Below are 12,349 nucleotides of genomic sequence, written 5' to 3'. Positions count from 1 at the left end.
ATTACTGCTGCCTTCAGTCTATTTGGTGGCGATGTTGAGGGCAGAGCTAGAGAAACAGTGGGAACTCTGTTGAATAGTTGTGGCTTTGGGAGCTTTTAATTAGAGTTACAGGCCAAGAGTCTCTGTACTGTACTAGTAAACTTGATTAAGAGAACTGTCTGTTTCGTTATTGTTTTTGGAGTCTTTTGGCCCTTTTTTGTATTGCTGTGGACTAACAGAGTAACAGGTGCTTCATAAGTGTTTATTAAATGGATGAAGGAATGCAAATGAATGCATTCAAGAATTACAATTACAGAATAATCACGACCGTTAGAAATGAATGTTTCAAAAGACTGGTATGGCCTACAAGAAAACTTTCATTTGGATGCTTTAGGGATTGCATTTCAGTAGTTTTCGGTTGCTGGGATAGAGGGAGATGGCAGTTCCACACTCCATAGCAGATATTTTGCAAATATCTGAGGGCATGTTAAATTATAACAATGATTAAGGAGCGCTCCTGATGTTCAGTGGATGTGGGCCACATCTGACATTTTCTGACAGTGCCTGTGACAGTTCCATGCAATTAAGCATCATCCTGTGTCTTACTTTATTTTAGAATGTCATGTAGGTAAAACATCTCTTTATAATTGTCTTAGCTTAGAAATAACTCCATTTTACACATAAATAGAGAACCTTTGTGCATAGTTTAAAGCTCTCTGAACTTTCCAAGAATGCAAACACTGAGTAAACTGAAAGACAAGTGTAAGTTATTTCATTAGAACTTTATTGAGAAATATTCACCAGTTAGAAAAATAATTTAGAGCCATGAATGTTGTTTGAGTTGCCAATAAAAAGTATCTACATAAGGATGCATTTATACTTAGTGCACTTACGGTGATACTTTCTATAAGTGCGAACATCTGTGATCTTCATTATAATTTCTGGTGTAGTCTTTTCCAGCATTTGCATGTTGAAAACAAATCCTTTTTTTTTTAAGATTGGCCCTGAACTAACATCTGAGCCAATTCTATCTTTCCTTCTTCTTCTCCGCAACGCTCCCCAGTACATAGTTGTATGTTCTAGCTGTAGGTCCTTCTGGCTCTGCTATATGGAACACGGCCTAAGCATGACCAGATGAGCATTGTTAGGTCTCACCCAGGATCTGACCAGGCAAAACCCTGGGCCACCAAAGTGGAGCGTGTGACCTTAACCATTCGACCACAGGGCCAACCCAACAAATCATTTTATAAATTATTTTTATTCTTTTCTCCTTTGTACTGCAATTTGGGCATTACATTGATTTTTCTAAAATTACATATATAGGTAAATTTTATTCTGTATACATTTTCTTTTGTCCTAAAGAGCATCAAATCTGATAGAATTGAAAACAGCTTATATGTGATCACTGAGTTACTTAATATTGCTCTTCAGTGTATACCTATGGCACAGTGTCAATCATCCCACATTTTATTTCCTTATTTTACATTTTTATTACGCTTTTAAAAATTTTTACCAGCTTTATTGAGGTATAATTGACAAATACAATTTAAGGTATTTGAAATCATCAGATGATGAGTATGTATATATGTACATGCTGTGAAAAAATTTCCCCAATCAAGTTATTAACACATCCATCACCTCACATATTTACCACTTTGGCAGGGTGGTGAGAACATTTAAATTCTACTATCCTCACAAATTTCAATTATACAGAATAATATTACCAATTATAGTCTCCACGTTATACATTAGATGTTCAGACCTTATTTATCTTATGACTGAAAGTTTGTACCCTTTTATCTCCTATTGTAGTTTTAATTTGAAATAGTCTCCTTCCACATCAAACACTTTATTTGTTATGTTTAACTATAAAAATGGTAAATAGCAAGAAGAGCACAACCTTTCCAAAAGAATTAAGCCATACATTTCAAATAAGTATGACTTATAATTCGTGTGACCTAAAATATATCAGAATATTTCATAACTTGAATTCAACAGTAGAAGTGATATCAACATCGTGGCAGAGTGAGTTGTTCCCTTTGTCTCTCCCTTCTAAGTTATAACCAAATAGACATCCATTGACAAACAGAAGATTCTCTACACAGCACAACAGGCCTAAGAGATCCATGCATCTATACAACAAAAGGTGGATGGATTGGACACTCAAGAGGCAATGCAACTAGGGGAGCAGCACCTTCCCCTGACAAAAGCAATCCAGGGCATGGGTCCTCACACAGTGGCTCCCATGACTGTGAGAGGAGGTGGCAGGCAGCCAACTCCTGAGCCTGCCAGCGCAGCAGAGGTGCAGGCAGTTGCCCCAGCCTGCATGACTGCAATGTGGTAGGGCAGCCCAGGGTTCACTAGTTTTGATCACTGGTGTGGACCTACCCACCACTCATCAAGCAATGTTGTGGCAGGCATTCCACATACAAAATAGAGGAAGATTGGTATGGATGTTAGTTCAGTGACAATCTTCCTCAAGCAAAAAGAGGAAGATCAGCTACAGCTGTTAGCTCAGGGCCAATCTTCCTCTTGAAAAAAAAAAAAAAGACAGAAGAAAATAACCTGCAAAGTAACATCCATCAGCCTTTCAGCAGATTTCTCAGTAGAAACCCTAAGACTAGGCAAGAGTGGAATGATATATTCAAAATACTGAAAGGCAAAAATTATCAGCCAAGAATACTCTATCCAGTGGAATTATCCTTCAGATATATTGGAGAAATACAACTTTCCCAGAAAAACAAAATCTGAGGTAATTCATCACCACCAAACCTACATTATTATAGGAAATGCTGAAAGGAGCCCTCCTACTTGAGACAAAAATGCAAAAGTTTACAAAGCTTTGAGCAAGGAGATAAATAGACAGAATCAGGAAATTGCAGTTCTACATTAGAATAGGTCACTATACAATTATAACATAAAGGGAAAGAAAGAACAAAAATAGCCATAACCACTTCAATTTGGTCACAAACTCACAACACAAAAAAGAACGATTTGTTACAAGAAAAACAGAGAAGAGGAAGAGGATAGGGATGAAACCTGTTATGGACTGGATTTTGTCCCCCCAGAATTGATATGTTGAAGTCCTAACCCCCAAGGTGAATATATTTGATGATAGGACCTTCAGGGAGGCAGTTAAGTTTAAATGAGATCATAAGGGAGGGGTGCTAATCCTAAAGGAGTGGTGTCATTATAAGAGGAAAAGACTCCAAAGAGCTCTCTCTCTCCCTCTCCAGAAAAACCCATGTGAGGGCACAGCCAAAAGACAGCTGTCTGCAAGCCAAGAAGAGAGTTCTTACTGGAAAAATGAGTTCCCATCACCTTGATCTTGGACTTCTAGCCTCCAGAACTGTGATAAAATAAATTTCTGTTGCTTAAGCCGCGCAGTCAGTGGTATTTGTTATGGCACCCCAGTAGAGTAATGCACTACCTATTGTCCCCACTAGCCATTTTTAACTCCCAGAAAAGATCATATTGCCCCTTTAACATAATCATATATTCCCAAACATATTCTGTATGTTGGGTATTGTTTCAGTTGCTAGGAATATAGCAGTGTGCAAAGCATATAAAAATCCTCACCTCATGGAACTTACATTCTAGTAGGAAAGAGAAAAGTAAATAGATCAAAAATTTCAAGATATAAAATCTGTTAAATGCTAGGACAGTGACAATAAAGAATAAGGAGGAGAATAATGGTGCTCATTGCTACTACAAAGAGTCAGCAAGTTCTCTCTGAGGAGATGGCAGCTGGACAGAAACGTGAATGAAGGGAGTGAGGCAGCTTTATGAATGTGGAGTGCAGAGGGATAAGCAGCAAGTTTAACAGCCTTGAGACAGTAATGTGCATGGATGGTGCTTTTGAAGAATCACCCAAAGGCTGGAGTCTTGAGCTCTGTGAGCAAGTGAAAGAAATAAGGACAACTGGCAGAGTATCAGGCTTTGGCAAGAACTTTGGTGAGAGTATTGGGAAGAGGAGTGACCAAGATCTGACATAGTTTTAAAGGGCTATTTGGGTAACAGTCTGAATAAATGAATTTAAGGGGGCTAAAAGGGAAATGAAGGAAAACAACCAGGGTATTATTAACAAGAAATGATCGTCCTTTATTTTCTCATTTTTAATTCTTCAACAATGGCCAGTGGGATCTAGCCCCTCAAAGGTAGCAGTTGAAGAATAAGAAGAAATAAGAAGAAAATAAGGCAGTATGAATTAATTCCCAAGTTAATATAAACTGTTTTCAGGGAGTCAGATAAAGTGAATTGTCCCATAAACAAATTTACTCCAATCTCTGAAAGATTTAGTGAGGCCAGCATTAAAGGTTTGAGGATATTAAATCCTTGTTGTGTTAAGAAATTGTGATTCTGAAATCAGTAGTTGTGCATGTACATTTTAAAAATACAGATGCTTGGGGTTGGTCCTTTGGCATAGCAGTTAAGTTTGGCGCACTCTCCTTTGGTGGCCCCAGTTCGAGGGTTGGGATCCCAGGCACAGACCTATGCCACTAGTCAGCCAGGCTATGACAGTGTCCCAATATAAAGTGGAGGAAGACTGGCACAGATGTTAGCTCAGGGTTAATCTTCCTCAGCAAAAAAATAAAATAAAATAAATACAAATGCTTATTTTAACAGGCTTTGCTTGTTTGTGCAAAAACTAATTATATGAGATTATTAGCAATTTTTAGAGTCATGTAAAGTACAATCAGTTGAATTATGCCTAACCTCAAATAAGAAATTCCATCTTGAAAAAGAAATAAAATGAAGTCTTATTTTTCAAACAACTAGGAAGAAACATTATCTTTGGTAAAACATAAGTAAACACTGAGCAAGTTTTTATGTATATGTGCAGTGTGTTTGTCGGGTGTGGTGCCTGAGTTTAGGAGAATTTTATTCATATATTGAAAAGAAACTTTTGCATTCGCGTTACCTAGAATACACACCTCAAATAACTGTTCGGCAATGAAATTTCATGAATCGCAGTCATTTTTATGGCTATATTGTACTGTGATTAAACAATTGTGTCTACATGAGACAATTATACCAATATTGCCAAAACTAAGTTTGTTGCCTTTCCTTAAAAAATTGTCTCACTAATTGTCCTTTATAGTTCATATTTCCCCAAGCCGAAAATCATGAGATACACTATTTTATCAATAATAATAGTCAATATTCTTTCCGGCTTTGCTTGAATCTGCCAAATTTCCTGAATTATTTTCAAGCTGAAAATAATCCTCTAAGAATTTTTTCACACATACTGCCATATGTAATGCATTTCTTTCTTTTTTCCTATCAGCAATGATCACGTGGATCTCTGTTGTTTCTGATGCAAAACTATTCCTTCATTATCTAGTAGATTTCAACAGCATCTGCATTGCAAAATCCTGCCCATCAGACCCCCACAAGACTTTAATTCACAATCTCTCAATGTTGTCAGTGACCAGTCAGGATCATAAAGACACTAGCGACTGGACCCTTTTCTTCCAGAGGCTTCCTCTGTTGGGGAAAACTAGACTAGTAGATTCTCCAAATCATGTGCACTGTGTTGTATCCCAATGCAAACTACCCCCTCGGAGGTTTAAACATGGACATTCTACCAGGCTTGCGTGCATCAGTTCTTTATTAGAATGAATTTCTTACCATGAAAATCCTAGCCTTCATATATCGGAATTAGTCAGAATGTTTGAAATTTAACTCCGAATGAGTCAAAATTATTAAACCTCAAACACCCGCATCATCCCAAATTATAAACCTAAGAATCCATGTCACTGAGGTAAACCCAGGCCCTATGAGTGAGTGGCTTAGGGATGCGGATATGACAAAATCCCGACCAATGAGACTTGAAGATAAATCTAAGGAGGAGCTTCTGGAAAGGTTTACTTGTTTCTAAAATGAAACAACATAACAGCTTCTCTTCTCTGGGGTTTTCATATGTTAATAAAGTTCCTAGAACTGCTACAGTTGTCTGTGATCACAAGGGAGACCCCTCCCCACCATCTGCAGATGGCAGAGAGGAGAAACGGGAAGTACCTGTGACTGTTAGGAGCAAACTGGATATTGAAATTCAGAGCTAGTATTACTCTTAGCTCTTCCGATGCTATCATGAAATGGGAATATAATTGCAAAAAATTAATGACAAGCAGGCAATTTATCCAAGAAGAGCCATTTTCATTTATCACTGTTTATTGAAGAATCAACTGACCATAAATTCCGTGATACAACAGCTAGTCTCAAAGAACTTTGTGTATAGTAGAATGAGTTAATAATATGTGTCTTCAAGAAACTCAACAGCTAGAAACCAAGGATTTGGGCAAATCTAATGAAGATCACTTGTTTAAAGATATACCTAATCAAGATTGAAGAAAATCCTAATACTTTAAACACAATTTTTCCACAGATGGAAAGAGTTTAATATTTGGATGTAGTTTATTGACTTTTCTGTCTTCCATGTTGGTTTCTGAAAACTCCCAGAGCTGGAATCTGTTTTATTATTCTTTGTATTTCTAATAATCCCTAATACCTGATCTGTAGTAGGCACTAATAAATACATGCTGAATGAGAAGTGAGTAGATTCCCAAGCATGAATTAGGAAAAATAAAAATAAACTGAAGCATAACTACTACAACTTAATTCAACACTTTAATTGGACATAAAATGGATTATTTCTATTTATTTATTACTATGAGTTTTAATGGGATCTAGATGAAGTACAAATTATATTGTTTTTGAACTTTTAAAAAAGACATTTTAATTTTATGATCAATTTTTTGTAGAAATCCATCTAAAAATGAAATAGCAGCTTTCTTGTCTGCAACAAATCAGCAGATTTGTTGATTTCATCTCTATTCTTATATTGCCCTAGTGCTATACTTATTTAAACTCATATTCAGTTGATAAAATTAGTCATCCTATGCTTTTATTTCCTAAAAAGAGCTTACTGCAAACTTACTGATACATACATTAATATCAATATTTTGTTTTTTCAAGTCAATATATTGTTGAGATGTTTTTTAAAAAATTTGCAGATGATGGTGATTTTCAAATTTCAATAGAAAAAGCATTAGGAAGCTCAGAGTCAGATGTCCCTCGACAGTTAAATCAGATTTCAGTGGTAATATCCTACCTGGCATCTATACAGAGATTCTTGGCTTTGATGTAAAAATCTGCCATGGCAATCTAGACATTTTTCCTTTGTGTTCTCTGAGAATTGGCTCTGTTCTTATTTTCTGCCATCGTCCCAGTGAGAAATTCAGAAAAACTGCCAGATGGCTCATCCTATGAAGAACTCTGTGTAATCAGGAAGAATTTTGAAATAAAGCAACCTTGGCAAAAATTGATTAGCAGAACTCATCATTATTGCTGTTGTTTGAAGACCCGTTGTCCTCTCCTCAAGGAGAAAATACAGTAGCTGGAAACCCAGACTTCCACAGAGTTAGATACCATAAATTCATTTTATTTTATGGGAAACTTTACTAATTATCCTGTCCTAAGACAAGATCAATCCTTAGCACATGCATGGCAGAAATGTCCAGTTCAAACCAAAGAAGAAAAGCTTTCAAATTATCTCCATGTTCAATACATGATTAATTTATGAAGAAAATCAGAGGAAAATCTGATAATCGAATATTCAGTACCATTTTTGGATTTAAGACTCCTGAAATAGAGACTAAGTCTTTTATATATAATGATGTACACTGATGTGACAAGTTAACAATATCTTTTTTGTCAAAAAACATAAGGAGAAAAGCATGAACTAACAGTGCTGTTGAAACTGAAACCATGTATATCTTAAAGAAATCATTCTACCCATGTATTTATTACACCTGTCAAATTAATCTGAATAATAAATATTAATTTTCATTGTATCATTATACTATGTAGGGACCTATATTTCACCTAATTATTTACTAAGTCAAATACAAACTCTGGAACTTGGAACAATTCCTATTTCATATGCATCCTTGTTTCCCATAACTCATAACACACCCTTGTGTCTACTGTCAATTCAGTAATAGCATCTTTATCCCCACCACTGTGCTATTTCCCTGACCTGGAATATGTTCTCTCCATTATGCTCAAATGCTATCCTTACTTCATAATCATTTTCCCATCAAATCTTTCAAATCCATAGCCACCAAAAATGACTGTTTCTTTACTCTGAATTCCTTACATAACTATGGTTATGTTGCACATTTGCTAATCTTCTACCTTAAAACAATCTTTAATAATTCTTAAACACAGCAAAAGACTCGAAGACTTCCCCATTACCAGTATCTCCTGCGTTTCCATTTATTCTCTTACTCAGACATCCACATTATTAACAATTCTGACAATTTAGATTGTGGCTCTTCCTTATTCTAAATCATTTCTCACTTGTTAATGCCAATAGAAAAAATCCACAGTTCCTGGTTTAGGAGTTCTAGGTCTGCTTTTAAAAAATCACCCATTTGTACCATTCATACATGAATAATACGGAAAAGAAATGAGGAAAAAGTAAAAGTTCAATAAACAAGCAATTTTCTTGGAAAGAGAGAGTGGTAACTAGAATGTGTAAAGTTGAGGGAAGATGTCTTTTGATGAATTTTGAGTTTGTTTTTTCAATACCTCGATGTTTGTAAAATACTCCATGATCTCTCCCGGTGGTGAGCGAGAGAGAAATATGGCTGCATTGCAAGTCAAATCTGAGTGTATGAGGCAGGTGAAAAGCCAGGAAAAGAGAATAATGCATAGAGGCTCAAAATTTGGAACTGTATGGTAGTAACTGAGTTCAAGAACAGAGGAAAATGCAAGAGGGAATATTGCTGTCCTAGAAACACCCATTTCCTTTGGCATGTGACACTATACTCATGTTTTATTCCTCTTACCCCAAATTCCATATGCTAGCCCCCTGCCTAGAACACACTCTCTCTTCTATGTCAACTCCAATTTTATGTTAATTTCAAGCCCTGGTTTCCATCCCACGCTTTTTCCTAGTCATTCTTGTTACTTTTCTTATCCTCTCTTTTAGCATCTTTAAATATTGGTGTTCCTTGGAGCCTTGTCCTCTACTTTCCTCTATTTTTTTATTCTAAAGACTTTTTTAGGGTCATTGAAATCATTGCCATATCTTCTTGTGTTTGTGTTTTTAATCTCCACTTATATTATGGTTAATCCCAAATCAAATGTCCAACCAAGACCCCTCTTGCAAGTAAGCTACTGACCTGTTTATCCACCTGTCTATTCCACATCTTCACTTAGATGTCTTCCGGAGGCCTCAAATCTCGGAATACCCTAAATAGATCTCATCATCTCTTGAACCTTTGCCCCGAAACTTGTACTTCTATCACTGTTGCTTTTACCAGAACTTGGAAGTTGTTGTTGATTCTCACTCATCCTTTGTCTAGCTCTTCAACATATCATAGAAGCTACATATAATTTAATGTACTTATAATTTAATGTAGCTCCTATATATAAGAGTTCCAAATCTTAAATATTTGCTGTTACATTCCTACTTACACTGGCATGATTCATGCACAAGTTAATGCCCACTGTTACCTGATTTACTGAAACAACCTGCTAATCGAACACCCCACAGCTCTATCTTTCTCCCAACTGTAACTATTTTCCCTGGCCACTTCATTTGACTGTATCTATTGCTCTTTTAGTTCTCAAACAGAGGAGGTACACTTACTTAGTTTTCTATGGCTCCTCACATTATAGTAGGCCCTTCTAATTTATACCTCCAAATAAACTGTTATTTATCTTTCCTAGCACGCTTGTTCCTTAGAATTACTGTTCAATGTCTGTTTTCCCACCTGAATTGTGAGATCCTTGAGTGAAGAAACATGGTAGGCAGAATAATGGCCTCGTAAAAATTACTCATTCACATCTGATTTCAGTGGTTTATATGTTAAGAATTCTGGAATCTGAATTGATGAGTTTCAGATGAGATTTCAGATGGGGTGAATGTATTTTGCATGTGGGATGGATGTGGAACTTTAAGGGCTTGAGGGAATGCTGTGGTAGGCAGAATAACGGCCCCCCAAAGATGTCCAGATGTCCATCCCCTGAGCCTGTGAATACATTACATTACATGGCCGAAGGGATTTTGCCAATGTGATTAAAGTCATGAACCTTAAAAGAAGAAGATTATCCTGAATTATCCAAGTGAACCCAATCTAATCCCCTGAGCAGTCAAAAGCAGGGAACTCCCTCAGGTTTGAAAGCGAAAGATCTGTGTCAGAAATAGAAGACAGAGATTCCAGGCTCGAGAAGGTTTTGACACAGTGTTGATGGTTTTGAGATGTAGAGGACACGTGCAAGTACCAAAGAGAGGCCTCTGGGAGCTGAGGACAATTCCAAACTGACAGCCAGCAAGGAAACGAGGTGTCCATTTCTACAAAGTCAAGAAAAAGAGTTCAGCTAACAACCTGAAAGACTCTAAAAACGGACTCTTTTCCCAGACACTCCCCACAGACAGCCTGTGAACACACTGGTTTCTGGTTTGTGAGAACTAGAGCAGAGAAACTTCTCAAGCCCACTTGGACTTCTGCCCTACAGAGCTATAAGATAATAAATTTGTGCTATTTTAGGCCACTAAGTTTCTGTAAATTCATTATAGCAGCAATAGAAAAATAATGTTTTTTGTGTTTGTTTGTTCAGAAATACAGTATTGATCAATACATATATTTCGAATAGTTAAAATAAAGAAATCCAAAGTTGCAAAGCTAGTTTGCACTCATGATTGACCAAATTTGTCTAGGTACTGAAAAATGTTAGAGAATACATATTCAATAGTTATTGTAAGTAGATATTTCCTGCAAATAATTTAATAAGCACAGGATGTAAGAATATGCAGATTGTAATCAATTAAGAAGTGACTGGATGATGACTGCAAGTATAAAATATTTTTTTGAGCATTTTGAATGAGACAGGAAAAATATGGACTAAAACTGGAAAGGGGCATACACTTTAGATATATTAAAGTCGAAAAAAAATGAATGAAGCAATACAAGTCATCAAATATCTATAGTTTTCTCATTTTATGATGCTGTATACACAGTGTTGTAAAACTCCTGAAAAAGTGATGCTGAAAGCTACGCCACTGGTATTTCAAATACCAGCAAGGTCACCCATGGTGGACAGATTTCAGCATCAGACACAGTGCTCAAACAAGAATGTTGTTATGAAGGCAAGAAATTAGACATTTTAATATGCAAGTGATGAGCTTTGAGTCCTTTTCGATCATTGATGTATGCCAAAGGAAAGCTAATATGGTCATTTGTAAAGAACATATTAGATTTATTTAGTCGAGAAACTCGATTGTTTCATATTCACATTGATAACTGTAGAATAATGGTAAGAAATTTCTTCATCCTTTTGTCCATCAAAAATGAATATCACATTTTTCTTAGTGGTTTTTAAGCATCTCAGAAGCTAATTATGTAATTTTCTCTTCCTTTCTCTCAATGTTATGAAATGCACCTTCTTTCGTGTGCCTACATGTAAGTATATGTGTGTGTATGTATGTACTATATTCTGGCATGGTATTTTTTAGATGAAAGTTTATATTTTAGAGTAATTTTAGATTGACAGCAAAACTGAGGGGGAAGTACAGAGATTTTCCATATGGCCCTGACCCCACATTGTGTATAGCCTCCACTATTATCAGCATCTCCCACCAACCTAGTGTCTTTGTTACAATTAATGAACCTGCATTGGCATATCATAATCACCAGAGTCCATAGTTTACATTAGGGTCCACTCTTGGTGGTATACTCTTTATGAGTTTGGGCAAATGCATAATACATGGTACCATCATCATGGTACCAGAGAGAGTATTTTCAATGCCCTAAAATCCATTTGGCTCTGGCTACTCATTACTCCCCACCACTACCCCCAGAAACCACTGGCCTTTATACTGTCTCCATAGTTTTGCCTTTTTCAGAATGTCATATATGTGAAAGCATATAGTGTGTAACCTTCTCAGATTGGCTTATCTCACTTAGTAATATGTGTTTAAGGTTACTCCATGTCTTTTCATGACTTGATAGCTCATTTCTTTTTGGTATTTATAATATTCCATTGTCTGGATGTGCCACAGTTTATTGATCCATTCACCTGCTGAAGGTCGTCTTGGTCACTTCCAAGTTTTGGCAATTATGAATAAAGTTGCTATAAACATCTGTGTGCATGTTTTTATGTGGACATAAGTTTTCGATTACTTTGGGTAAACACCTGGAAGTGTGACTGCTGGGTCATATGGCAGGAGTATGTTTTTTAGTTTGTAAGAAACTGATCAAACTGTCTTCCCAAATGACTGTAACTTTTTGCGTTCCCACAAGCAATGAATGAGAGTCCCTGTTGCTCCACATCCTCCACAGCATTTGGTCTCTTCAGT

This window comes from Equus quagga, chromosome 2, assembly GCF_021613505.1.
Source record: "Equus quagga isolate Etosha38 chromosome 2, UCLA_HA_Equagga_1.0, whole genome shotgun sequence".
In the NCBI taxonomy this organism is placed as follows: domain Eukaryota; kingdom Metazoa; phylum Chordata; class Mammalia; order Perissodactyla; family Equidae; genus Equus; species Equus quagga.
The sequence above is the reverse complement of the archived record's forward strand: the minus strand, read 5'-3'. Positions refer to the sequence as shown.